Genomic DNA, 27079 nt, shown 5'->3' with positions numbered 1-27079 from the left:
TGTGAGGAGCTGTAGTCGAGGTAGCTGTGGGAGTTGGTAGGCTTGTAATGGATATTGGTGGACAGTCTATCACCAGAAATTGAGACAGAGAGGTCAAGGAAGGGAAGGGAAGTATCAGAGATGGACCATGTGAAAATGATGGAGGGGTGGAAATTGGAAGCAAAATTAATAAATTTTTCCAGGTCCAGATGAGAGCATGAAGCAGCACCGAAGTAATCATCGATGTGCCGGAGAAATAGTTCCCCTCCCACAACTCTTTCTTCGGTACAAAACCTCTTTGTCCTTTTGCCTGTGACATCTTTTGGTTATCTCCACCTATCACTGGTTCTACTTGTTCCACCCCCTCTTAAACCAGCATATATTTCACCTCTCTTCTATTTTTACTTAGTTCTGTTGAAGGGTCATTCGGACTCGAAACGTTAACTGTGCTCCTCTCCGCAGATGCTGCCAGACTTGCTGAGTTTTTCCAGGTATTTTTGTTTTTGTTTTGGATTTCCAGCATCCGCAGTTTTTTGCTTTTAAAATGGACAATATCCAATCTTGGGCTGACAAGCAGCAAGTAACATTCGCACCACACAAGTGCCAGGCAATGACCATCTCCAACAAGAGAGAATCTAACCATCTCTTCTTGACGTTCAATGGCATTACCATCACTGAATCCCCCACTATCAACATCCTGTGGGTTACCATTGACCAGAAACTGAACTGGACTAGCCATATAAATACTGTGGCTACGAGAGTATCCTGGAACTCTTGGAAACCCTGGTACTCCCTCCCTGTACCTACACCACATGGACTGCAGCGGTTCAAGAAGGCAGCTCACCACCACCTTCTCAAGGACAATTAGGGATGGGCAATAAATGCTGGCCCAGCCAGCGAAGCCAACATCCCGTGAATGGATTTTTAAAAAAGCAGGCCAGAGACTGGGAATTCTATAGAGAGTAACTCACCTCCTGATTCCCCAAAGCCTGTCAACCATCTGCAAGGCACAAGTCAGGAGTGTGATGGATTATTCCCCACTTGCCTGGATGAGTGCAGTTTCCACAACACTCAAGATGCTTGACACTGTCCAGGACAAAGCAGCCCACTTGATTGGCACCACAACCTCAAACATTCACTCCCTCCACCACCAACGCACAGTAGCAGCAGTGTGTACCATCTACAAGATGCCCTGCAGGAATTCACCAAGACTCCTTAGACAACACCTTCCAAACCCATGACCACTACCACCTAGAAAGACAAGGGCAGCAGATACTGGGAACACCACCACCTGCAAGTTCCCCTCCAAACCACTCACCATCCTGAATTCGAAATATATCACCTTCACTGTCGCTGGACTAAAATCCTGGAACTCCCTCCCTAACAGCACTGTGGGTGTACCTACACCGCATGGACTGCAGCAGTTCAAGAAGGCAGCTCACCACCACCTTCTAAAGGTCAATTAGGGATGGGCAATAAATGCTGGCCCAGCCAGCGAAGCCCACATCCCATAAATGAATAAAATTAGATGGAAAGGAGAAGAGAGGTTATGTTTGCACAGGTGTAACCAGGAGGTCCTCGCTGTGAAGGGGATACAGTAGGTAAACATGGAGGTCACTTCAAGGAACCTTGCGCTGAGGACTGGCTGCAGTTCTGGAAAAAGTTCAATGACCTTACAAAAGTGTCAGGTTAAGTGAATGCATCATCAAAGCCGTATAAATACTGTGGCTACCCGAATATCCCGGAAATCCTGGAACTCCCTCCCTAACCACTCGCATTCAGGAATCATATCTCACATTTATATGTTTCACCTCACCCTCAGCACTGCTCCATATCTCACAGCCTCGGCCCTCAGCACTGCTCCATGTCCCTCAGCCTCCCTTCAGCACTGCTCCATATCTCACAGCCTCGCCCTCAGCACTGCTTCATATCTCACAGCCTCGCCCTCAGCACTGCTCCATATCTCACAACCTCACCCTCAGCACTGCTCCATATCTCACAGCCTCGCCCTCAGCACTGCTCCATATCTCACAACCTCACCCTCAGCACTGCTCCATATCTCACAGCCTCGCCCTCAGCACTGCTTCATATCCCTCAGACTCGCCCTCAGCACTGCTCCATATCTCACATCCTCACCCTCACCACTGCTCCATATCCCTCAGCCTCACCCTCAGCACTGCTCCATATCTCACATCCTCACCCTCAGCACTGCTCCATATCTCACATCCTCACCCTCAGCACTGCTCCATATCCCTCAGCCTCACCCTCAGCACTGCTCCATATCTCACATCCTCACCCTCAGCACTGCTCCATATCTCACATCCTCACCCTCAGCACTGCTCCATATCTCACATCCTCACCCTCAGCACTGCTCCATATCTCACATCCTCACCCTCAGCACTGCTCCATATCCCTCAGCCTCACCCTCAGCACTGCTCCATATCTCACAGCCTCACCCTCAGCACTTCTCCATATCTCACAGCCTCACCCTCAGCACTGCCCTGTAACTCTCAGTCTCACCTTCAGCATTGCTCCATATCCCTCAGCCTCGCCCTCAGCGCTGCCCTGTAACTCTCAGCCTCACCTTCAGCACTGCTCCATATCCCTCAGCACTGCTCCACATCCCTCAGCCTCACCCTCAGCACTGCCCTGTAACTCTCAGTCTCTCCCTCAGCATTTCTCCATATCCCTTCGCCTCACCCTCAGCACTGCTCCATATCTCTCAGCCTCACCCACAGCACTGCTCCATATCCCTCAGCCTCACCCTCAGCACTGCCCTGTAACTCTCAGCCTCACCCTCAGCACTGCCCTGTAACTCTCAGCCTCACCCTCAGCACTGCCCTGTAACTCTCAGCCTCACCCTCAACACTGCCCTGTAACTCTCAGCCTCACCCTCAGCACTGCTCCATATCCCTCAGCCTCGCCCTCAGCACTGATCTGTAACTCTCAGCCTCACCTTCAGCACTGCTCCATATCTCACATCCTCACCCTCAGCACTGCTCCACATCCCTCAGCCTCACCCTCAGCATTGCCCTGTAACTCTCAGCCTCACCCTCAGCACTGCTCCATATCTCACAGCCTCACCCTCAGCACTGCTCCATATCTCACAGCCTCACCCTCAGCACTGCTCCATATCTCACAGCCTCGCCCTCAGCACTGCTCCATATCTCACAGCCTCGCCCTCAGCACTGCTCCATATCTCACAGCCTCACCCTCAGCACTGCTTCATATCTCACATCCTCGCCCTCAGCACTGCTCCATATCCCTCAGCCTCACCCTCAGCACTGCGCCATATCCCTCAGCCTCACCCACAGCACTGCTCCATATCCCTCAGCCTCACCCTCAGCACTGCTCCATATCCCTCAGCCTCACCCACAGCACTGCTCCATATCTCTCAGCCTCACCCTCAGCACTGCTCCATATCTCACAGCCTCGCCCTCAGCACTGCTCCATATCTCACAGCCTCACCCTCAGCACTGCACCATATCTCACAGTCTCGCCCTCAGCACTGCTCCATATCTCACAGCCTCGCCCTCAGCACTGCTCCATATCTCACAGCCTCGCCCTCAGCACTGCTCCATATCTCACAGCCTCGCCCTCAGCACTGCTCCATATCTCACAGCCTCGCCCTCAGCACTGCTCCATATCTCACAGCCTCACCCTCAGCACTGCTCCATATCCCTCAGCCTCGCTCTCAGCACTACTCCATATCTCACAGCCTCGCCCTCAGCACTGCTCCATATCTCACAGCCTCGCCCTCAGCACTGCTCCATATCCCTCAGCCTCGCTCTCAGCACTGCTCCATATCTCACAGCCTCACCCTCAGCACTGCTCCATATCTCACAGCCTCACCCTCAGCACTGCTCTATATCTCCCGCATACTGGCAGCTATTCAGCAATGGCAGGCACATCACAACATACTGACTGACATTCTTCCCTCCGTCTTGCAGGACAGTTTGACACATAAGAGGAGGGACCAGCCGAGAACTAGTGGGGGACGGGACAGCTGCATGTCCTCTGCCCTTTGGAAGAAGCGATGCTTCTCATTATCTGCCAGGAGTGACTGAGGCTGTTACAGTCACTAAGGACATCCAGGAAAGGAAGACCCACATCATACTAACCATAATACCATAAGACCATAATACGAAGGAGCAGGAGTTGGCCATTCGGCCCATCGTGTCTGCTCTGCCATTCAATGAGATCATGCCTGATCTGATAATCCTCAACTCCACTTTCCTGCCTTTTCCCCATAACCCTTGATTCCCTTACCGATTAAAAATCTGTCTACCTCAGCCTTGAATATACATAACGACCCAGCCCCTACAGCCCTCTGTGGTACAGAATTCCACAGATTCACTACCCTCTGTGAGAAGAAATTTCTCCTCATCTCTGTCTTAAATGGGTGACCCCTTACTCTGAGATTATGCCCTCTGGTCCTAGACTCTCCCACAAGGGGAAACAACCTCTCAGCATCTACCTTGTCAAGCCCCCCTAAGAATCTTATATGTTTCAAAAAGGTCGCCTCTCATTCTTCTAAACTCCAATGATTACAGGCCCAATTTACTCAACCTCTCCTCATAAAAAACCCCGCCATACCTGGGATCAACCTAGTTAACCTTCTCTGGACTGACTCCATGCCAGTGTATCTTTCCTTCAATAAGGGGACCAAAACTGTTCACAGTATTCTAGATGTGGTCGAACTAGTGCTTTGTACAGTTTTAGCAAGACTTCCCTATTTTTATACTCCATTCCCTTTGAAATAAAGGCCAACATTCCATTTGCCTTCTCTATTACCTGTTGAACTTTTATGTAGCTTTTTGGGATTCACACACAAGGGGTCCCAAATTCCTCTGTGCCGCAGCTTTCTGCAGTCTTTCTCCATTTAAATAATATTCAGCTCTTCTATTCTTCCTGCCAAAGTGCATAACCTCACACTTTTCCACATTATATTTCATCTGCCACGCTTTTGCCCACTCACTTAACCTGTCTATATCCCTCTGTAGACTCTTTGTGTCATCCTCACCACTTACCTTCCCACCTATTTTTGTGTCATTCACAAACTTGGTGATAGTACATTCATTTCCCTTATCCAAGTCATTAATATATATTGTAAATAATTGTGGCCCCAGCACTGATCCCTGTGGCACTCCACTAGTTCCAAGTTGCTATCTTAAAAATGCCCCCCGTATCCTAACTCCCTGTCTTCTGTTAATTAGCCAGTCCTCTATCCATACTAATATACTACCCCCAACACCATGGGCTCTTATCTTATTAAGTAGCCTTATGTGTGGTACCTTATCGAATGTCTTTTGGAAATCCAAATATATTACATCTACTGGTTCCCCTTTATCTATCCTGCTTGTTGCCTCCTCAAAGAATTTAATAAATTTGTCAGGCATGATTTCCCCTCATGAAGCCATGCTGACTCTACTTAATTAGATTATGTATTCCTAAATGCTCTGCTATTATATCCTTTATAATAGATTCTAATATTTTCCCAATAACAGATGGCTAACTGGCCTACAGTTACCTATTTTTGTCTCCTTCCCTTTTTGAATAAGTGTGTTTACATTGGCAGTTTTCCAACCCTCTGGGACTTTTCTTCTTGGAAGATTACTACCAGCGCATCCACTATCTTTGTAGCTACTTCCTTTAATATCCTAGGATGCAACCCATCAGGTCCCGGGGAGTTATTGGTCTTTAGCCCCATTAGTCTCCCTAGTACTTTTTCTCTAGTGCGACTTATTGTATTTATTTCCTCCCCCTCTTTCGCCCCCTGATTATTTACTATTGGAATTCTATTAATGTATTCTACTGTGAAGACTGAAGCAAAGTATTTATTCAACTCCTTTGCCATTTCCTGGTTCACAATTATTATTTCCCCAGTTTCATTCCCTTATATATTTAAAAGAGCTCTTACTGTCTGTTTTTATATTACTTGCTAGATTACCCTCAAAGTTTATTTTCTCCCTCTTTATTATTTTATCTCCCTGCCTACTCTACCCATCATTGCAAGGTTTTGCCCACATCACTAACTCTGCCAACTCTACCCATCACTGTGAGGTTTGACCTGTATCACTAACCCTGCCAATTCTACCCATCACTGTGAGGTTTGACCCGTACCACTAACCCTGCCTACTCTACCCATCACTGCAAGGTTTGGCCCACATCACTAACCCTGCCAATTCTACCCATCACTGTGAGGTTTGACCTGTATCACTAACCCTGCCAATTCTACCCATCACTGTGAAGTTTGACCTGTATCACTGACCCTGCCCACTCTACCCATCACAGTGAGGTTTGACCAGTATCACTATCCCTGCCCACTATCCCTCCTCCTACACACACATATGTTCCTGAAAGATGCTAAAAGAAGGTGTCCTTCGATCAAGAGCCGTCCTCCTCCTCTGTCTGCACACAGCTTCCCCTCTCTGCTGCTTCTGCTCCATCCCCCTGTCAGGCTGCTGCCCAAGAGAGGCTGGACTAAAAGACCCCCCATCCCCCCCACCCCCAAATGGCAGGTTGCTTCCTGCTGTCAGAGCTTCAAACCCCTGGGAAAAGTCCAGCATCACATCGCTCATACTCCAAAAACCTGTTACAGCTCCTTCAACGACTCTGAACACAGCTCTCCCACTTAGTCACATTCTGCAGCAGCAAAGTCAAAGCACTCCACCTGAAAGTCCCTCCCATGGTGATCCCTTTATATAGACTAGTGGAGGATGAGCTGAGAGTGATTCAGAGAGGGTGTTGACAGGACCTGGGAGATCCAAATGGCAGCTTGGCACCTAATGACGGTTAGACACTGAGTGATGTCACGATCTGCCCACTCTGCATGCCTCTGGCATTATGCCTGGCTAGTGCCCTCCCAAGCAAGACATGCCATGTGGGCAATGTTGGAATGGCTGGAAGCAGTTGGTCACCATTTTCTGCACCTTAGACTATTGTAGCAGTGACATTAGCAGCTCTCCAGAGGCCTGTCTTGTGACCCTACGTTCAAGTGCTAATTGGATGCAATATTCGTGAAATTGCAGAATTGTTACAGTGCAGAAGGAGGCCATTCAACCCATCGTGTCTGCACCGGCTCTGCAAATGTGCAACTCACTTAGTTCCATTCTCCTGCCTCCTCCCCGTAACCCTGCACATTCTTCCTTTTCAAATAACACTCTAATTCCCTTTTGAATACTTCAACCTGCCTCCACCACACTCTCAGGCAGTGCATTCCAGACCTTAATCAATCGTTGTGTGAAAAAGCTTTTCCTCATATCTCGATTGCTTCTTTTACTAATTACTTTAAATCTGTGCCCTCTCATCCTTGATCCTTTCATGAGTGGGAACAGTTTCTATCTACTCTGTCCAGACCCCTCGTGATTTTGAATCCCTCTATCAAATCTCCTCTCAGCCTTCTTTTCTCTAATGAAAACAGTCATAACTTCTCCAATCTATCTTCACAACTGAAGTTCCTCATCCCTGGAACCATTCTCATGGATCTTTTCTGCACCCTCTCCAAAGCCTTCACATCCTTCCTAAAGTGCAGCACCCAGAACTGTACACAATACTCAGCTGAGGCCGAACTAGTGTTTTATACAAGTTCAACATAGCCTCCTTGCTCTTGTGCTCTATGCCCCTATTAATAAAGCCCAGGATACTATATACCATATTAACCATTCTCTCAATCTGTCCTGCCACCTTCAACGACTTATGCACATATACACCCAGGTCCCTCTGCTCCTGCACCCCCTTTAGAGTTGTACCCACTATTTCATGCTGTCTCTCCATGTTCTTTCTACCAAAATTAATTACTTCACATTTCTCTTCATTGAACTTCATCTGCTACCTGTCCGTCCACTCCACCAATTTGTCTATGTCCTTTTGAAGTTGTTACATTGTCCTCACAGTTCACAATGCTTCTGAGTTTTGTATCATCCAGAGATTTTGCAATTGTGCCCTATACACCAAGATCTAGCTCATTAATATATATCAGGAAGGGCGAATGTCCTCACACTGACCCTGGGGAACTCCACTACAAACCTTCCTCTAGCCCGAAAAACATCTATTCACCACTACTCTGTTTCCTGTCACAGCCAATTCCATATCCATGTTGCTACTATCCAATTTATTCCACAAGTTCTAACTTTGCTCACAAGTCTGTTGTGTGGCACTGTATCAACTGTCTTTTGGGAGTCCATGTACATCACACCAACGGTATTACCCTCATCAACCCTCTCTGTTACCTCTTCAAAAAGCTCCAGCAAGTTGGTTAAACATGATTTTCCCTTAAGAAATTCATGTGGGCTCCTGGCACCCACTTCCACTGCAGCGGCAGAATGCTCTGGTCTCAGGGTTAGACAGGGACTGAGGTTCTCAAATGTGACACTGGAGGTCCTGGTGGGATAGACAGAGAAGGAAGGGTGTTCTGTTTCCCCAGTGGGAGGAGGTGGTGGGGTGGGAAGGAAAGCATCTTGCCCTCTTTGCCTTCCCGTCCCTCTCCCTGGCATCAGCTGGCGCTGCTCTACCTGGGCTCAAGCCCTTCTTCCATTCCTTATCCAGACCAAGGGGGAACCCCAAGCACTCCTGAAGAATTGTAGAAAGATGCCCAAACACGTCAAGCAGCACAGCACTTACTCTTTTTAGATGAAGTCCTTGGAGAATTTCTGGAATAAATGTTGTTTCAGTGTCGATGAAGTCTTGTCAAAGTGTCTCAGAAATCTGCCTCCTGATGTGTTTCTGAGGGACCTCTTCACAACTCCAGCAATAATGACCAGGAAATGGTCTCTCTTCAGGTTGTCCTTCAAACCGATATCAAGGCCATGTTTACACCAAGTAGCTGGTCGCTGTGAGGAGACTGTGTTAGATGACGTGTTAGCCACCAAAATGCCATGCAGCCTCTTTAATGAGTGCTAGCATGTATTTTAAGTGGCAATCAGCTGTTTAACAACCCTCCTAGTGACTGGTCCTAAGTCCTGGATTTATCCCCTTCACCAAGGTGCCAAAGAACATCTTGCTCTAAGCTGGCATTTCGACTCATGATCCCTCATTACCACCTTGTCCCAATGGAAATCTCCCCCAAGGTTAACAACTTGAACATATATTTATCTCATGTCTCTCATGGCATAAGGATGTTCCAAGGCACTTTTACAGCCAATGATGCACTCCCTCAGTGCTGCACTGAAGTGTAGATCTCGGCTTTTGTGCTCAGGTCTCTGGACCAAGACTTGAACCCAAAACCTTCTGCCTCTGAGGCGAGAGCCAAGGCTGACACCTTTTATCTCTTTATTTGTCATGGGATGTGGGCATCGCTGGCAAGGCCAGCATTTGTTGCCCATCCCTAACTGAACCTTGAACTGAGTGGCTTGCTAGGCCATATCAGAGGGCAGTTAAGAGTCAACCACGTCGCCGTGGGTCTGGAGTCACATGTAGGCCAGACCAGGTAAAGACGGCAGATTTCCTCCCCTAAAGGGCATTAGTGAACCAGATGGATTTTTACAACAATCGACAAAGGTTTCATGGTCACCATCACTGAGACTAGCCAATTTGAATTTAAATTCCACCAGCTGTCCTGGGCCTTTGAATTACTAGTCCAGTAACATTACCACTACGCCACCATCTGTTTGGTTTACTATGTTGATTTTGAAAATGTGAGGAGAATCCTGGAGATACAAGATAAATCCAGCAGAGAAAAAAATCTAAAGAAGTGTTTTCTGTTCGTTATCTTGCACTTGTTACCTAAACTTACCCAGTTATCAGAGCCACTGAAGCGGAGGTCACACAGACCCAAGAATAATCTAAAAATAGAGCAGGCGGCCAGAATGGAGCTGAAAACTTTCCCATGACATCCCAGCATGTCCTAAGAAACTTGGAGAGCCATTTCCATTGCTTCACCCATATCAGTATTAACAAAGGAGGCCCATTCTTGGCTACAGAGCCTCTTGATTGAAAATAAATGAAATCCTTTTGCAACAAAAGAGTGAGAAAGCAAGCTAACAAAGAACTGGCACAAAAATAAGCCAATTACTAAAATCATAGATTAAAAGGAAAACGTTTTTACATCAATCACAGGTGTAATTATTAAAATCAAGGTGCTGATTGGCCCCAAGGGGATGTATGGATGTGATTGTAGCTATGTAGAAGGCCAGAGGGATAAGATGGAGGAACAGGCTGAGAAGTGACAGATGGAATTCAATGTCAGTGAATGTGAGAAGATAGATTTTGGTCAAAACAGCAGCAGTAATTATACTGTGCTTGGGGCCAGAACAGAGGGATCTAGGGGACAGTATGCAAGGACATTAAAGGCAGCACCTCAGGTTGGTTAGGCTGTAAAAATGCTAATAGAAATCTTGGTTTTATTACAAGAACTATAGAATATAAAAGACAAGAGGTAGTGAGGGGCTGATATAAAACCTTAATAAAGCTGAGTTCGAGTACCTGCAGTATTGACTCCACACTATAGGAAGGAGAGAGGATACCACACAGATTCACTCGGATGCTGCTGGTATAAAGAAATCCAAATACAAAGAAAAACTTGAAAAGTTGTCTTTTTCCATTAGAACAACACAGATTACGGGGTAATAGGATAGAGAGGGTTTAAAATTATGAAAGGTTGGGCCAGGGTGAACAGAAACAGACTGTTTCCAGTAATCAAGGGGTCTAAGACCAGGGGCCAGAGATACAAGATGAAATGTAAGAGGTTTTGAACAGAGAGCAGGCGAAAATCCTGCACACAGAAAGCTGTGAGGCTGTGGAATTCGTTTCCCGGGTTAGGGGTTGAGGCAGAAATAGTGGGCGGAATTTTCCGTGCCCGCTAGCGTCAGGCATGTTCGGTGGCGTGAGTGGACGATATGGCGCAACAGCTTTCGTGATCGCCCGCTCAGGCCACCAACGGCGGGTCGCGTTTCCTGCCATCGGACATCAGGAACCTCATTGTAATATATCAGCATATCATTATCAACTCAGCCCACCGGAATCGCACCCCCCCCCCAAGATCCCCGGCGGATCGTCTGTCCACATTGGCGGGAAAGCACGCCAACATGTTTCACAACATATATAAGGCGTGCACTTGGCGGCCTGCACTTTGAGGGGAATTCAGAGGTGAGCACGCAGTAACATTGTGCTGTGCTCGCCAGGGTCACCTGTTGGACTTCAAGCTTGAGGCACGTTGGGGGGTTGGGGTTAAGAGCAGCCCTGCCATTGAAGTGGCTCATGAGAGGTGGGGTGGGCAAGGGCAGCCCTGTCATTGGATATAGCACACAAGCATTCAGGGTGGGGGGTAAGGTGGGCGAGGGAAGCGGTCACACATTATAAAATTACCATTCCTCTGCAGCTGAGACAGTTCAAGCACAGCCACATTGATATGATTGGAGTCGGGTCTCTAGTTTATCTACCCACTCAAGCAATATGCAGGCATCAAAGTGCCACCAAATGGTCCACAGCTTTTCACCCCTCGGGCACAGACTGCAAACTAATGAGTGTTTTAGTGGACTAAAGAATAGTTGGACGACTGGGCACGTTGTACAATCTCCTTGCTAAAGCTGGACTTGGAGCAGTCACCGCTGGAGGTGCTCACAGCCCCTGGCAATGTCATCATCTCAGTTTGGACCAGTCTCCCGTGTGGTTCAAGCTAACAGTGCAGCCTTGCAGTGCGGGTTAGGAGAATGCCTGTACCTGAACTGAGAGCACAGTGTGCAGTCCAGTGGGCAAAGCTGCCACCAATCGGTCAGTCAGAGGCGGGTGGGGTTTTGGGCAGCCATGTAGTGCTCTAAACTCTGGCCATCCAAGTGGCGGCCAACATTCTCCAGGATGCATTAAGGGCCTTCAGACTTAACCATGGGAGGTTCTTAGTACACCCATGCTAACCCTCTCTTTCTTTCATCCTGCAGGAGGAGTACATCAGGACCATGCTGCCTGGTGAGGTAGCTGTATGCCTGGTGGCCTACAGAGTGCAAAGAAGACGGAGGAGAGAGCAACTGAGGCTCCTGGCTGTGCAGAGGGAGAAGCAGCAACCTCAGGAAGAAGGGGCAGCTGGGGCTCCTGCACACACCGCTGAAGAGCCACAGCGAGCTGTCGCTGGTCAGGGCCTAGCAACACCCAGGGTCTATAGTCAGTGCCTGTCATTCCATGAACGAGAACCAGTGTCGCCGGAGACTGAATGTGTCTAGGGAACTGGTCCATCACATCTGCCACTTACTGCAGGACTTGGCGCCAAGGGGACATGGAGGGCATCCACTGCCAGTGGCTGTGAAAGTGACCGCGGCGCTCAATTTCTATGCCACTGGCTCCTTTCAGGGCTCCACAGTTAACCTCTGTGGGATTTCACAATCTGCCACCCACAAATGCATCCAGGAGGTCACGGATGCCACCTTTATGAGGGTGCACAACTTTGTGCATTTCACCCAGGACCGGACAGCCAGGATGCAAGAGCGAGATGCAGATCTCAGGTTTCCCACAGATGCAGGGTCGATTGACTGCACTCACGTGGCACTCAGGTCTCCATCACTACACTCAGTGGGTATATCAACCACAAGGGCTTCCACTCACTGAATGTGCAGCTGGTGTGTGACCACCACAAACACATCCTGCAGGTCTGTGCTTGGTTCCCAGGGAGTGTCCATGACTCCTACATCCTCAGTTGGCCTCTGATACCTGACGACTTCCTGGATCCACAGAGGCTGCAGGGTTGGCTCCCTGGGGACAAGGGCTACCCACAGAGGACATGGTTGATGACACCCGTACGGCGGCCTCAGACTGCAGCAGAGCGATGGTACAATGAGGCTCATGCTGCAACACGCAACTTGGTGAAGCAGACCATCGGGATGCTGAAAATGAGGTTCCGGTGCCTGGAGCGGTCTGGTGGAGCCCTGCAATATAGTCCACAGAGGGTATCACGCATCATCATTGTCTGCTGCGTCCTTTACAACCTGGTGCTGCAATGGGGAGAGGAGCTGACTGAGGAGGAGCTGGAGGTCTCCTCCGATGAGGAGGATGCCAATGGAGGATGAGGGTGAGGGGATCCTCGGAGGCATCAATGATGGGGAGGAGGCCCTCGCACTGGCCAGACGAGGCAGGCACACTCGGGAGGCCCTCATAGCTCCCGGATTTGTGGAGGATGATGATGACATGAAGTGAGGTGTCCCCATAGATCCTCGCATCGCAGTTCTGAACGTTTGACTTAGCGTCAATACCCTCTGTGAGAATGCTCATGCAGACGTGGTGGAAGCCCTAATAGTCGCTCGATCGCAGGAGGATGATGACAACATGCAGCAAGGACACTCCATAGATTTTCACATAGCCTCTGAGAATGTCTGACTCCTGTCTGGCTGAGGGCAGCTCGCTTGCGCTCCATGATCAGGGCCATCTCAGAAACGCAGCCATGAAACTTTAGACACATCTGATGCTGTGCCCGCCATCAGCACTTTAGCTCTTCAGGAGCTGGTGCACATCATCACTGGTCACAGATGCTGGTGTGATGGGGGCCAGCCCCACCTTAAAGGTGCTGAGAGCACACAGAGAGAATGAGAGAACTCTGTGGTGCCTGCCCACTACATTCTGACAGCAATGACCAGCACTGCCGAGGTGCAGGCATCAGTAATGTTTCCAGGGAGTGTGAGGCTGGACCATCACTGTGGTCTGAAGGCTGCACAGAGCACAGGTAAACGGCCCTGGACTGAGACATCTGCCTTTTATCTTGTGCAGAAAGGTTCCACATCTGAGTGACAAGAACACTGCTCATCAGAACAAGGAGCCATAGGCAGGAAGACATTCTTGGGAGTTTATTGACAATCGTGAACATATGTACAAGTGATTAACACCCGTGCCCAGGCTGTGCAACTAATTCTCCTTAACTTTCCTAACCCTGCTGCTCCGTCTTGGTGCTCCCTGGACATCCACAGCTGTTTGGCAGATGTGCCTGCGGAAGCAATGGGAGATAATTAGTGCATAGCAGTGGCCTGTGAAACAGGACCCATCACTCACAGCATGGTTGTCGGATGGATGTTGCACTGCTGGACCCTCACTTGGTAGAGCACCGCCAACCTCACTGTCAGCACAGGACAGGTCCAGATCCTTGCCAGTTAGCTGGATGGCTCTGTTTTCAAAGTCCATAACGACCTTGATTTCAGGCATTCCGCCACCGGTCTGTGACCTCTCCCTCTTGTGTGCCAGCCTACCCTGCATGAATAGAGATGGAGAAAGTGTAAGCAGGACTTCTGCCAGGACAAATGATAATTATGCCTGGCCTGTGTTGGTGATGAGTGGTCCCATGGACGGGGTTGAGGACAATGAAGGTGAGTGTGAGAGAATGAATGGTGTCCCTTGAACAGGCAGTGGGTGAAATCACTGTGGATGTGTGATGGGTTTGTGAGTGTGAGTTGAGAGTGATGAGAAGAGTGACTTACCTGGTGGAACAGAGGAGATCATTCATCCTCTTGTGGCACTGGGTGGCTGTCCTGTTTTGAAGTGCGTAGGCACTGACCACCACTGCCACCACCTCCCAAGCCAAGTTAGTGCTGTTGCTGTCCATCCTGCGGCTAGAGTGGGGGTAGAGCACATCCCCGGTGAGCCTCCACGGCATCCAAAAGGCGCTCGAGTGACACGTCACTAAATCTGGGGGCTGCAGTCTTCTTCCATTTCAAGGCCATGTCTTCCATGCAGCAGTGGTGGTTTGGAAGCACTGAGATGTGTGCTTGCGGCTAGATTTTAAATATGGCGCCCGACGTGATGAAGCAGCAAGGTGATGGTGGGCGGGTGAATGAGATCCCGCCACACCATGGAAACAGCGTGTTTCCTGGGAATGCATAAATAAGATGGCGGATTTGGGATGATAAGGTGTGAAAACCCGTGATCATGGCCGATGGGTAACACGGCGATTTACCTGCCCGCCACCGCACTTAGTGCAAATCTGGGAAAATTCCGCCCAGTGTCAACATTGAAGATTCAGATGGACAAGCGGGTGAAGAAAAATAGGAACAGGAGGATAAATATGATTAGGAATATTTGTTCACATGGAAGGTAAATGCTGACACAGAATGGATGGACTGAATGGCCTGTGGCAATGAACTGTTATGTATTTTTCTGTAAGTACACATGTGTATTTGTATGCCTTTGAACCCGTATCTGTGTATGCATGTATCTGTGTGTGTATATACATGTGTAGGTATACTTGTGTATGGGGTTGTGTACTTGTGTATGTGTGCATATATGTGTATGTGTGTATATATGTGTATGTTATTTGTGCTTTGACATGCGTGTGCAGGATACAGGCAGTGTGTGGCATCACAAATCCTGCCAGTGGGAAGGGGGGATCTGGCTGAGCCACACAACATATTTCAAAACTTTCTGTACAGATAGAGTAAAATCTCAAACATTATTAGCGCAATGTTAACAGCTCAACTATGGCAAAGGCTTTGGCTAAGAGTTTCCACCCAGGTGTGCTGTTTTTGATTCTGCGCAATTGGCCAAACCATACACAAATGTGGCTGAATTTCAATTACAAACTAGATCCAGTGCAACACAAGTTGCTGTGAACTTTTGCACTAGTTTAAAAAGCATTGCACCAGAAGATGGCCCCACCCACAAAACTGGCCACGCCCCCTGACCAAATTCATCACCATGACGATTTTTCACTAACTGCATCTGTTTGCAGCCTTTGAAGAGGATTTCAAAATTAATCTTTTACTTTTAGGACACTATAGGTGTTTTAAAAGCTTTTATATATAAATATATATATATTTGTAAAAATATTACTCAGAAACCATACATCAATCTAACGAGGAAATGGCTCTGTCGAGCTTTTTAATGTCATTTTCAGTTTTTTTAGAATGGAGTTACTCACATTTAGTGGACTAGACACTGATTAAAAATGCTTCATTTTTGTGATAAATGTTGTGGGGTGTAGGTTACATCTCACTAGGTTTGATGAAGTCTTCGTAGCCTTTAGCAGGTTAACTTAAGTCGTTATTAACCACTAGAACTATTTACAAATTTACAAATAAAAATGGTGCAAGTGTTACGACCGGTCCCTGGGCGAGGTCCCCCAATTTATTACACCCAGTCCCCCATAGCAGCCATCATAATATGATTGAATTGAATTTTACATTTATTTTGAGCGAGAAACGAGTGTGTCCCAGACTAGTATTTTTAAACTTAAATAAGGGCAATTATGAGGGCAGGAAAGCAAAGTTAGCTAAAGTGAACTGGCAAATGAGGTTAAGGGATTGGTCAATAGAAGTTCAGTGACAGACATTTAAGGGGATATTTCAAAATACACAAAATAGATACATTCCAATGAGAAAGAAAAATTCCAAGGGGAGGGCCCACCATCCGTGGTTAACTAAAAAAGTTAAAGATAATGGCTGGGATTTTCTGTGCCCACCGGCATTGAGTGTGTTCAGTGGCGTGAGCGGACAATTGGTTTTGAGATGGTGTGAAACCAGTTTGCGATTGTCCGTTCCGCCCACCAATGGCGGGCCACCATCAGACTTTGGGAATCTCATTGTAACACATCAGCATAATACATAAGGCCATCTCACTGGATTCACCCCACCAGATTGTCCAACACATCAGCGTGTTTTCCCACTGACATGTTTCACAATGGCACATAAGTGACATGCACCTGGCAAGCTGTACTTGGCTCGGGACTTCGAGGTTTGTTTGCCTACCTTGCTTCGGGCAGCACTGGCAGCCTTCAGCACCACAGGCAAGTCTCTACCTACCTACCAGATCAGCCGCATGTGGGAGGCTTTTCAATGGCTGCAGGGCTAGGGGAAGGGGGAGAAGTGGCCTCAGGCAAGGGACAAGAGTTGCACCGGGGAAGGAGGGTATCCTAGGCTGTGTGTTGGGGTGGGGAGGGGGGGCACATGTTGATCTGTGTAAGTAACTGAGGAGGCAGAGGAGACAAGGCAAGATGGACATGTGAGGGTATGTTTATTTTTTTAAATTTATTCATTCAGAGGGCTTTTCTTTTAAAGAGCCAACCACATTGCTGTGAATCAAGCCAGTAAGGATGGCAAATTTCTTTCCCTGAAGGGCATTAGTGAACCAGATGGGTTTTTACAATTATCGACAATGGTTTCACCATCATCATCAGACTTTTAATTCCAGATTTTTATTGAGCATTACCCTGGGTCTCTGGAATACCAGTCCAGTGACAATACCACTATGCCACTGTCTCCCCTGTGTGTGAGAATGGGTGGTGATGTCCCTTGAGCTGGCAGTGAGTGAGATGCCAGTGAATGTGTGATGGGCTTGTGAGTGTGTGAGTTTAGAGTGATGAGATGGTTGCCGTACCCTGGCTGCACAGATGAGATCATTCATCCTCTATCTGCATTGGATGGCCAACCTCTTCTGTGCAGCATTGGCATTGACCACCACTGCCATCGCCCACCAAGCTGGAGTGGTAATGTTGCTGCCCCTTCTGCAGCCAGAGCGGGGGTAGAGGACATCACAGTGGGTCTCCACATTGACCAAAAGGTGCTTGAGGGCTGCAGTCTTCTTACCTTTCGGGGCCATGTCTTCTTTGCTACAGTCCTGGGCTGGAAGCACTGAGTGCGGCTGTACTTTAAATGTGGTGCCTGACGTGATGAAGGGGCGAGGTGATGGCGTGGCAAGCGAATCGGAGCCCACCCGCCATGGAAACGGTGTGTTTCCCGGGAATGCATAATTAATGTGGCGGGTTTGGGATGATACGGTGTGAAAAGCTGCCATTGCGGCCAGTGGATAAAACATCGTTTTACCTGCCCACTACCTGCAAACCTGGGGCAATTCTGCCCAGTATCAAACTTAAAGAAAAAGCATTTAATTACACAAAGAGGGGTGGCAGGTCAGTAGATTGGGAAGAATATAAAGAACAGCAAAGGATGACAAATTAATAAGGAGGAAAAAATTAGAGTACAAGAGAAAGCTAGCTAGTAATATAAAGTCAGAGAGCAAGAGTTTCTATAGGTATTTAAATAAGAAAAGAGTTAACAAAGTGAGCATTGATCCTAGAGAAATTGTGCTTGGGGAATTAATATTAGAAAGTAGGAAGATGGCGGATGAATTAAACAAGTATTTTCCTTTGGTCTTCACTGTAAAGGACAAAAGTAACATCCAGGGAATAGCTGTAAATCAGGAAATGGATGGGAAGGAGGAACTTGGGAAAATTACAATCACCAGGGAAGTGGTATTGAGCAAATTGTTGGGGCTGAAGGTTGACAAATCCCCAGGTCCAGATGGACTTCACCCTAAGGTCTTGAAAAAAGTGGCCTGTGAGATCATTAATGCACTAGTTTTAATTTTCCAAAATTCCCTGGATTCAGAGAAGGTTCTATTAGATTGGAAAATAGCAAATGTAATTCCTTTATTCAGAAAGGGAAGGAGACAGAAAGCAGGAAACTATAGGCCAGTTAGTCTAACATCTGTCATAAGGAAAATTTTAGAAGCTATTATTAAAGATGTTATAGCAGGACACGTAGAAAAGTTTAAGGCAATCAGGCAGAGTCAACATGGTTTTGTGAAAGGGAAATCATGTTTAACCAATTTATTGGAATTCTTTGAAGGAGTCATATGTGCCGTTGATAAAGGGGAACCAGTGGATGTATTGTACTTAGATTTCCAGAAGGCATTAGATAAAATGCGACATCATAGATTGTTGCAGAAAATAAAAGCTCATGGTGTAGGGGGTAACATATTGGCATGGATAGAAGATTGGATAGCTAACAGGAAGCAGAGAATTGGAATAAATTGGGTCTTTTTGTGCTTGGCAGGATGTGACTAGTGGTGTGCCACAGGGATCAGTGCTGGGGCCTCACCTTTTTACAATTTATATAAAAGACTTGGATGAAGAGACTGAAGGTACGGTTGCTAAATTTGCTGACGACACAAAGATAGGTAGGAAAGTAAATTGCGAAGAGGATGTAAGGAAGCTACAAAGTGACATTGATCGGTTAAATGAGTGGGCAAAGATCTGGCAAATGGGAAAATGTGAAATTGTTCATTTTGGCAGGAAGAATAAAAAAGAAGCTTATTATCTAAATGGTGAGAGATTGCAGAGCTCTGAGATTCAGAGGGATCTGGGTGTCCTAGTGCATGAATCACAAACGGTTAGTATGTAGGTACAACAAGTAATTAGGAAAGTTAATAAAATGTTAAAATTTATTGTGAGGGGAATTGAATACAAAAGTAGGGAGGTTATGCTTCAGTTGTACAGGGCACTGTGAGACCACATCTGGAGTACTGTGTACAGCACTGGTCTTTTTTAAAGAAAGATGCAAATGCTTTGGAAGCAGTTCATAGAAGGTTTACCAGACTAATACCAGGAATGGGTGGGTTGCCTTATGAGGAAAGGTTGGACAGATTAGACTTGTATCCACTAGAATTTAGAAGAGTAAGAGGTGACTTAATTGAAACCTTTAAGATCCTGAGGGGTCTTGAGAGGGTGGATGTGGAGAGGATGTTTCCTCTTGTGGGAGAACCTAGAACTAGAGATTACTATTTAAAAATAAGGGGCCGCTCATTTAAGACAAAGATGAGGGGGATTTTTACTCTCAGAGGGTTGTGAGTCTTTGGAACTCACTTCCTCAAAAGGTGCTGGAAGCAGAGTCTTTGAATATTTTTAACGCAGAACTAGGTAGATTCTTGATTAACAAGGGGGTGAAAGGTTATCAGGGGTAGGTAGGAATGTGAGTTTGACGTTACATTCAGGCCAGCCATGAGTGGCCTACCCCTGCTCCTAATTCTTATGTTCGTATGTTTGTACAAATGTATGTAGGTTTATTAGTTGCTAAAAACCCAAGAAAAAATAATAAAAATGCAACACACATACACATAGATCAGAAATGAGAAGTTGAGTCCAAATAAAAGTTAAAAAAAATGTATGAATCAGTCTTTGGCTTGTCCGTGAGGCGTAGATGGTGAAACGTTGCGGTTGTAAAATTGGGTGATTCCAGTAGAGCTGACTTTGGCAGTTTAGGTTTGGAGATATTTGGTTCTGCAGAGTGGCTAGAGAAGCTGTCCTATTTCCATTTTGACTGTGGCTTTGCTGACTTGCCTCTACCAACAGTGAGAGAAAGAGAGAGAGAGCCTTTGCCTGCAAGCTGCAGGGATGCCTAGTTGATATTCTTCTGCTGTGACTCTCACAGCATGCACTAGCACACCCAGATCAAGTAGGCAGCTAGCTTTTAACCCATTTCCCTGTGCATTCCTGGGAGGGAAAGAACAAACATGTCTTTCACCCACAGTCCAATTTTCTTTCAACTTGGACCATTTCCACGTTCTGAGATATAACTTAACAGGAGATGGTTTTGGATGTCTGCTGAGATGTGCCAATCAGTCTCTATTGTCTCCGCAAATTTAGGAGATTAAATTTTTGTCATTTGTATTTCATCTCTTCCTTTCAAGTGTCTCTGTCTGAAGTAAGCCTTGACACCTTTTTAGGTGCAACATTCCATGTTCTCTCGGGACTAGTTGGTCAAGTGTAATCCACATAGAAATTTTCCAGAAAGTGGTTACTTTACATTCTCAGACAGCTTTTGCCTGTATGTCTTTTTAAAAAATACATTTCTTCCTTAGGAAGTTTAATATGCCCGTAAGTAATTCGGGGCTGTTGTGACACAAGCGAGGAACTGTCTCCATGCTTAGGTCTACACACGGCTCTGTCCAACACCACACTGACCCCTGGGTACAGGCCATGTGCTCTCTTACATCACTGTGTGAGTGGTACTATACTCAGTCCCACATTAACCCTATATGTGCCAAACCATTACACTATACCTCCCCCCAAGTCTTTATCCAATGCATTTTAAGTGATTATAGTTTACCTTATGTCTTACATTGTTATTTCTATCATACATTTACATTGTTATTATTACATTATCACTACTTCATCTCCCACCTTCAAATCCTTGAATTCAAAGGCTCAGTCAGTCTGGAGGCCTTATAGCCCCTTCTGTATCTCATTCACACTACTGTCGGAGGAGTGGTAGGCTCTGACGCTGCTGGTTCTTCCTGTAGGTTGTTCTGGTATCCGGGTAAGTTCCTCGATATCTCTCCATTACGCAGTAGGGACCGGCAGTCTAGGGATGGGGAGGAGACTCCTCCAGTTTCCCCTGACTGTGCCCTCTGTGGCGCCAACCAGGTAGGAGCAAGGTTGGTCATCGTCCTTTCTAATGACGGAACCTGCTCTCTCGGGATCTTTAATCCAGACCTTTCTGTAATTGTGGCAGGTGTATGGTGCGGTACCTTCTGTTGTAGGTGGGAGCTTGCTTCTGCCTGTAAGACTGCTCTCTTGCTTGGATGTCCTGGTAATCCTTGGTTACCAACCGTGGTATGAGTTTTTTGGCAGGATTGGAAGTTGTGCAGAGTTTCCTGTCCATCAGGAATTTGGATGGGTCAGGCCGCAATGTAATGGGGTGGACCTGTCTGCGAGCAGTGCTGTGGGGAAGTGCTCATTCTTTTTAGGAGGGCTTTTACTGTACTCTGTCAGCCTCTCTATTTGACTGTGGCTATCTCGGGAAGGTGGTGGATGCCAGATGTGGTGGTGAAGTGCACAAAATACTCATTAGAAAATTGTGGGCCGTTATCGGACACTGGATCTTGTCCGGGATGCCATGGCTCATGAACATCTCTTTTAGTGTCCTACTGCCTCTGTGGTAGTCATATATAATTGCTTCACCTCAACCTGTCCAGAGAAGTAGTCCACCACTATAAGGAACAATTTGCTGTTGAAGATGAACAGGTCAGCACCCAGCCTCTCCCATGGCCTGGTTGGGAATTGTATGGGAATGAGGGGCTCTCTTTGGTCCTACCTGTGCAATGCACACACATGGCAATTTGCAATGGTGTCTTCAATCACCTTGGAAATATCTGGCCAGCAGTCAGCGGATTGGGCCCATGCTCTGCATTTAGTGATGCTCAAGTGGTCCTGGTGTGAAGGCTCTCCGGCCGCAGTGAGACTGGGGTGACCAGCCTGTCATCCTAGACCAGGAACTCATCTATAAACGTGAGGTGTTTTTGTCCTTTGAACCAGGTTTTCATGGTCCCTCTGTTTGGTCTCTGCTAAGGCCGTCCTTGTTAGCAGTATCTGCAGATGTGGGCACGCTCCCCAAATGGTTGCATTTATTCCTGGTGTATCTGTTGGAGTTTACTGGTGGTCACTGGCAGGTGTCTCCTTGTCAATTGGGAATACGCTTCCTGTTGTTCGATGAGGTTGACATCCTGTTTTCTCTGGAGGCCACTGTGACCCTGGAAAACGTGTCTGCTGTTGTCTGGAATTTGCCCTGGACGTAAACTGTCTCGTAGGCAAATCTCGCAGACGAAACCTCTGGATTCTGGGAAGACTCTTTGCTAGTTCCTTCTCATCCAATGAGGAGACTAGAGGCTCATGATCCATTTTGATTGTAACCCTGAGGCCGATGATATAGTCTGGAAACTTCCAGCATGCCCACATGACAGTGAAGGCTTCCTTTTCCGTGACAGTGTACCTCGTCTCTGTGTCCGACAGCCTCTGGATGCATCGTACTCAGGTCGGCAACTCCCATCCAGTTGTTGCTGGAACAGGGCCGCTCCCAGGCCTGTGGACAAAGCATCTGGTGCCACAGTGCTGGGCAGGGCTGGGTCATAGTGGGCCAGAATGTCTGTGAAGAACAGCATCGCTTTGATGCGAGTGAAAGCTTGCTCTTGATGCAAGTCCCAGCACCATGCTCGGTCTTTCTTGTGCAGATGTCTCAAGGGTTCTGTGATCTGTGTCAAATTCAGTAAAAGCTTTGCCAGCTGGTTCACTATTCCCAAGAATGGTTGGAGGTGTGGAATTGAGGATGGAGTTGAGAAGTCGCTGATAGCCTTGGATTTTTGTGGGTCTTTAGTGCTGATGATGTGGCCCAGAAATTGAAGCGATGTTTTGTAAAACTTGCATTTGTCATTCAGCATTCGCCCTGCTTCCTGCAGGCGCTCGGAGACCATTATGAGTTCTCACGTTCACCCACCATCGCAGCGAGAGCCAATACATCGTCCATGTGACAAAGGACTTCCTGAGGGCCGGCAAAATGGCTGACATTGTACGTTGGAATATTTCTGGCACTGATGTGATTCCAAATGGCAGGTGGTGAAAGCTGAATCTGCCGAAGGGGGTAATAAATGTTGTCAGCCGCCTGAACTCTTTGTCAAGTGGAAATCACCAAAAGCCGCTGTTTGTGTCCAGTTTTGGAAATTCCATGTTCTTTGAGAGTTTAGTCAGGTTTTTGTCCACTGAGGATGTTGGATGTACATCTCTGTCTACGGTTTTATTGATCTGTGTCAGGTCAGTGCTGACACGGACGGACCCATTCGGTTTTGGGACTGGGACCATCCCGGAACACCATGCGGTTGGTGATGTGACTGAGGAGACGACTCCCATGTTGTCACCTCGTCCAGCTGCTGCTGTACCTGCTTCATGAGTGGGTGTGGGATCTTACGTGCCGTGAATAGGCACGCGGGTTTAGCATTCTCTCTCAGGGTGATCCTGGGTGCATTTCTCAGTCGCCCCCTTCCTGTGAGGAGTTTCAGGAACTCACATTTGTACTTGGAGCCAGGTCCTTGCTGGCTGACATCATCAATCTTCTGGAAGAGTTTAAGTTCAACACAGGCTTTGCGGCTTCGCAATGAACAGTCCTGGTTAAGGCTCACAAAGAGGGTCTAATGGATTGTTTTATTCTGTTATTTCAGTGTCGCCTGTAGGGGGCCTTTCACTGGGAGCTTTAAGTCTCTTGCCCCGTATGGTAGTGTTGTGGGCAGCGCCAGCTGCTGGGTCACCAGCCATGGCTCTTTGTCCAACAGGACTGTAACATTGGCTCCCGTGTCTAATATAAAGTTTATTAAATGGTCATTGACTGAAATGTCCACATTCCAAAATGAGAAACCAAGATCTTTGACGTCTCCCAAGCAGCATGGCTGTGTGTCTTTGGGCTTGCAGTCTCGACCGCGTGGATGACCGTTGGGCCTTCTGTGCGTTTCAGAGTTTTTGTCTTGCTCAGTTTGCTGTGGTGCCCAATCCTGTTGCACTGAAAGCATTGGGCTGAAATTGCAAGACATTGACCTCTCCTGTCGGGACCCTTCACTACACAGCGTTGGCATGGTCACTCTGCTCGCCGGTTCGGGTATTGCTTTCCCTGACTTAGAGTATCCCTGTTTCTTTGTTGTTTAACTAGCTGGAATGTGGATTGGCTTCTGCAGCACTTTTCATTCTCTCACCTTGAAGTGGTTCTGACTAACTATCCTGATTGCCTTTTCCAGGGTTAGATCTTGCTTTGCTTGCAGGAGGTTAGAGAGTGTGTCATCCGTTACAATACCATTACTCTATCTCTGAGTTCAGATTTTAAATTCTCCGCACTTGCAATCTTCTGCCATCCTGTACAGATCATTGATGAATGAATCAACAGGCTCTCCTGACTGTTGGACTCTCTTATTGAATTTCACTCTTTCGAGTATTTTGTTGTTTCTTAGATTAAAATAAATGTCAAATGATTTTAGTACCTCTTCCAATTTTGTGGATGATTCATGAATTCCCTGCCTTGCAATAATGTTGTCCGCAATCGGGCCTACTGAATAAAGCAGCGTGTTCCCCTTCTCTTCTTCTGACTTTTTTCTAAACCTGAAGCGATGCTGTATCTTAGAAATCTTTTCCTCAAGTCCCAGATTTTGTGAATGACCTGGGTCTTGGATTAGTCCGAATTGATTTGGAAGTGTGGAATTCTGATCCATGGTTAAATTTTTAAAAGTGGAGGTTTTGCTTTAGGAGTTTTCTGAATTTCAAGCTGACTCGGAGACAAAGGGATTTCCTGCGCTTGCTGGTTTTGGCAGGCTCCGTGACAATGGTGATTGTGCTCAACTTGTGAAAATATGAAACAATGGCTGCCTGGATTGACTGCCTGCAAAGTTCTCTTGTTCAGTGTTTCACTTTAGAGTTTCCATTTGTTGAATTCAGTCTTTTACTTTCTGCTGAGTTTAGAATCTGCGATTTGCTCAGATTATTTAATTAATTTTTTTTTTGGAGCGAGCTCAGGCGCCAACTCAGGGATCGGTTTAATTTTTAGTGACGGTTTTTTCAAACTTCACTTCTGACTGAGTTATTTAAAAGATTTCTCAGGACTTGCTGCAGTCTGGAGTTTTAAAGAGTTAGCTCACCCCTGCTAGGCCTGCTGACCCTGTGTCCTGGCATTAGAAGCTGGACTTCCAAAGGAGATTCAATGGGGCCTTCTGCTGTAATAAGGTGTAGAACTTTCCCCTTCATTGAGGGGGTTGTGCGGGGGCAGGTGCAGGAAGGCGCGGATCTGATCAGCTCCCCTGATCGGGTCTGCGCCACCATTCTATGTGGGTGGGCCTTAATTGGCATAACGCACACCTAGAAGTGCTGTGCGCTCCCTGTGCGGGTGAGGGGGAGGGGTTCCCTGAGTCAGGAGTGTGCTCTTTCGCACAGAGGTGCCTCAGGCAGATAGGTTTTAAGTTTTAAACGGTTAATAAAGTGGAAAAATAATTTTTATGACATGTCCCCTCATGTGAAACTGCCACATGAGATGGGACATGTGTATTAATTTTATTAAAAATTTGTGTGAAAATTTAAAAGCATGGACGAGGTTCCATGAAAAATGCAAAGGCCGCCTGGGCTCTTCGCCTGCCCCCCAACCTTAAGGTTGGACGGGCAGCTCAGGTAATTGCTTAATTGCCTTTTTAAATGGCCTTAATAGGCCTTTGACAGTTCAATGGGTGCACAGCTATGCGCTCACCAAACTGAAAATCCAAATGATGCGTGGTGATGTCGGGATGCACGCCCAACGTCACCCTGCATCATTTTACGCCTCAGCGAGCAGGCCCCGCCCCCGCTCACCAAGCCCAAGACTCAGGCCAAGGAATTTTAAATCTATGCCTCCAGCTTCCAAGCCTTTCTTTGGATATTTTTTTTCCTGGCGATTTTTCCTCTGAGCCTCTGATCTGGAGCTTTTTTTTAGGTTGGGCTGCTTTGCTGGAGTTTCTTCTCAGTCTTCCAGCATTATAATCAGTCCCACGTCACGGTGGAGGACACTAGTACCACCCCAATCGTAACAGGTAGAGCAGAGGGTGTAGAAAAGGAGGAACTTAGAACAATCACCATCACTACAGAAAAAGTGCTGAGCAAACTATTGGGATTAAAGGATGACAAGTCCCCAGGACCTGATGGCCTACATCCCAGGGTCTTAAAGGCAGTGGCAGCGGAGATAGTGGATGCATTGGCTATAATATTCCAAAATTCCCTGGATTCTGGAAAGGTTCCAGTGGATTGGAAGAATGCTAATATAACCCCCTTATTCAAAAAGTGGGGGAGGAAACTATAGACCAGTTAGTTCAACGTCTGTCATTGGGAAATTGTTGGAATCTATTATTAAGGAAGTAGTAATGGGGCATTTGGAAAATCAAAATGTAATTCATCAGAGTCAGCATGGTTTTATGAAGAGTAAATCGTGTTTGACTAATTTGCTAGAGTTCTTTGAAGATGTGACAAGCAAAGTGGATAATGGGGATCGTGTAGATGTAGTATATCTGGACTTCCAGAAGGCCTTTGATAAGGTGCCTCACAAAAGATTAATACACAAGTTAAAATCACACGGAGTTAGGGATAATACATTAGCTTGGGCAGAGGATTGGCTAACCAACAGAAAGGAGAGTCGGGATAAATGGGTCTTTTTCTGGATGGCAAGCTGTAACTAGTGGGGTGCCACAGGGTTTAGTCCTTGGGCCCCAACTATTTACACTCTATATTAATTACTTGGATTCAGGGATAGAAGGTACTATAGCTAAATTTGCAGATGACACCAAAATAGGTGGGAAAGTAAGTTGCAATGAAGAAAAAAGAAATTTACAAATGGATATGGACAGTTTAGGTGAATGGGCCAAAATTTGGCAGATGGAGTTTAACATGGATAAGTGTGAGGTTATCCATTTTTGTCGGAAGAATAAAAAGACAACTTATTATTTAAATGGACAGAAACTTCAGAATGCTTCAGTGCAGAGGGATCTGGGTGTCCTTGTGCATGAATCACTGAAAGCTAGTATACAGGTACAGCAGGTAATAAGGAAGGCAAATGGAATTTTGGCATTTATTGCTAAAGGAATAGAGTATAAAAAT

At 46.9% G+C, this 27079-nt stretch overlaps 2 protein-coding genes across 3 annotated transcripts in view; one reads left to right on the top strand and one right to left on the bottom strand.

The window, feature by feature from the left end:
• Positions 1–27079, bottom strand: part of LOC144685677 (LIM domain transcription factor LMO4-A-like) — a 104053-nt gene that overhangs the window by 74617 nt on the left and 2357 nt on the right. The gene's annotated exons all lie outside the window — the stretch shown is intronic.
• The window catches only part of LOC144685676 (sodium-dependent phosphate transport protein 2C-like), a 267701-nt gene continuing 257386 nt past the window's right edge, over positions 16765–27079 (top strand). The window contains exon 1 of the mRNA XM_078550457.1: positions 16765–16887. The gene's annotated coding sequence lies outside the window, so the exon portion shown is untranslated. The remainder of the gene's footprint in view (positions 16888–27079) is intronic.

Source organism: Cetorhinus maximus, chromosome 10 (assembly GCF_964194155.1).
Source record: "Cetorhinus maximus chromosome 10, sCetMax3.hap1.1, whole genome shotgun sequence".
Taxonomy (NCBI): Eukaryota; Metazoa; Chordata; class Chondrichthyes; order Lamniformes; family Cetorhinidae; genus Cetorhinus; species Cetorhinus maximus.
Note: the sequence above shows the minus strand (reverse complement) of the source record. Positions and strands in the feature narration are given on the sequence as shown.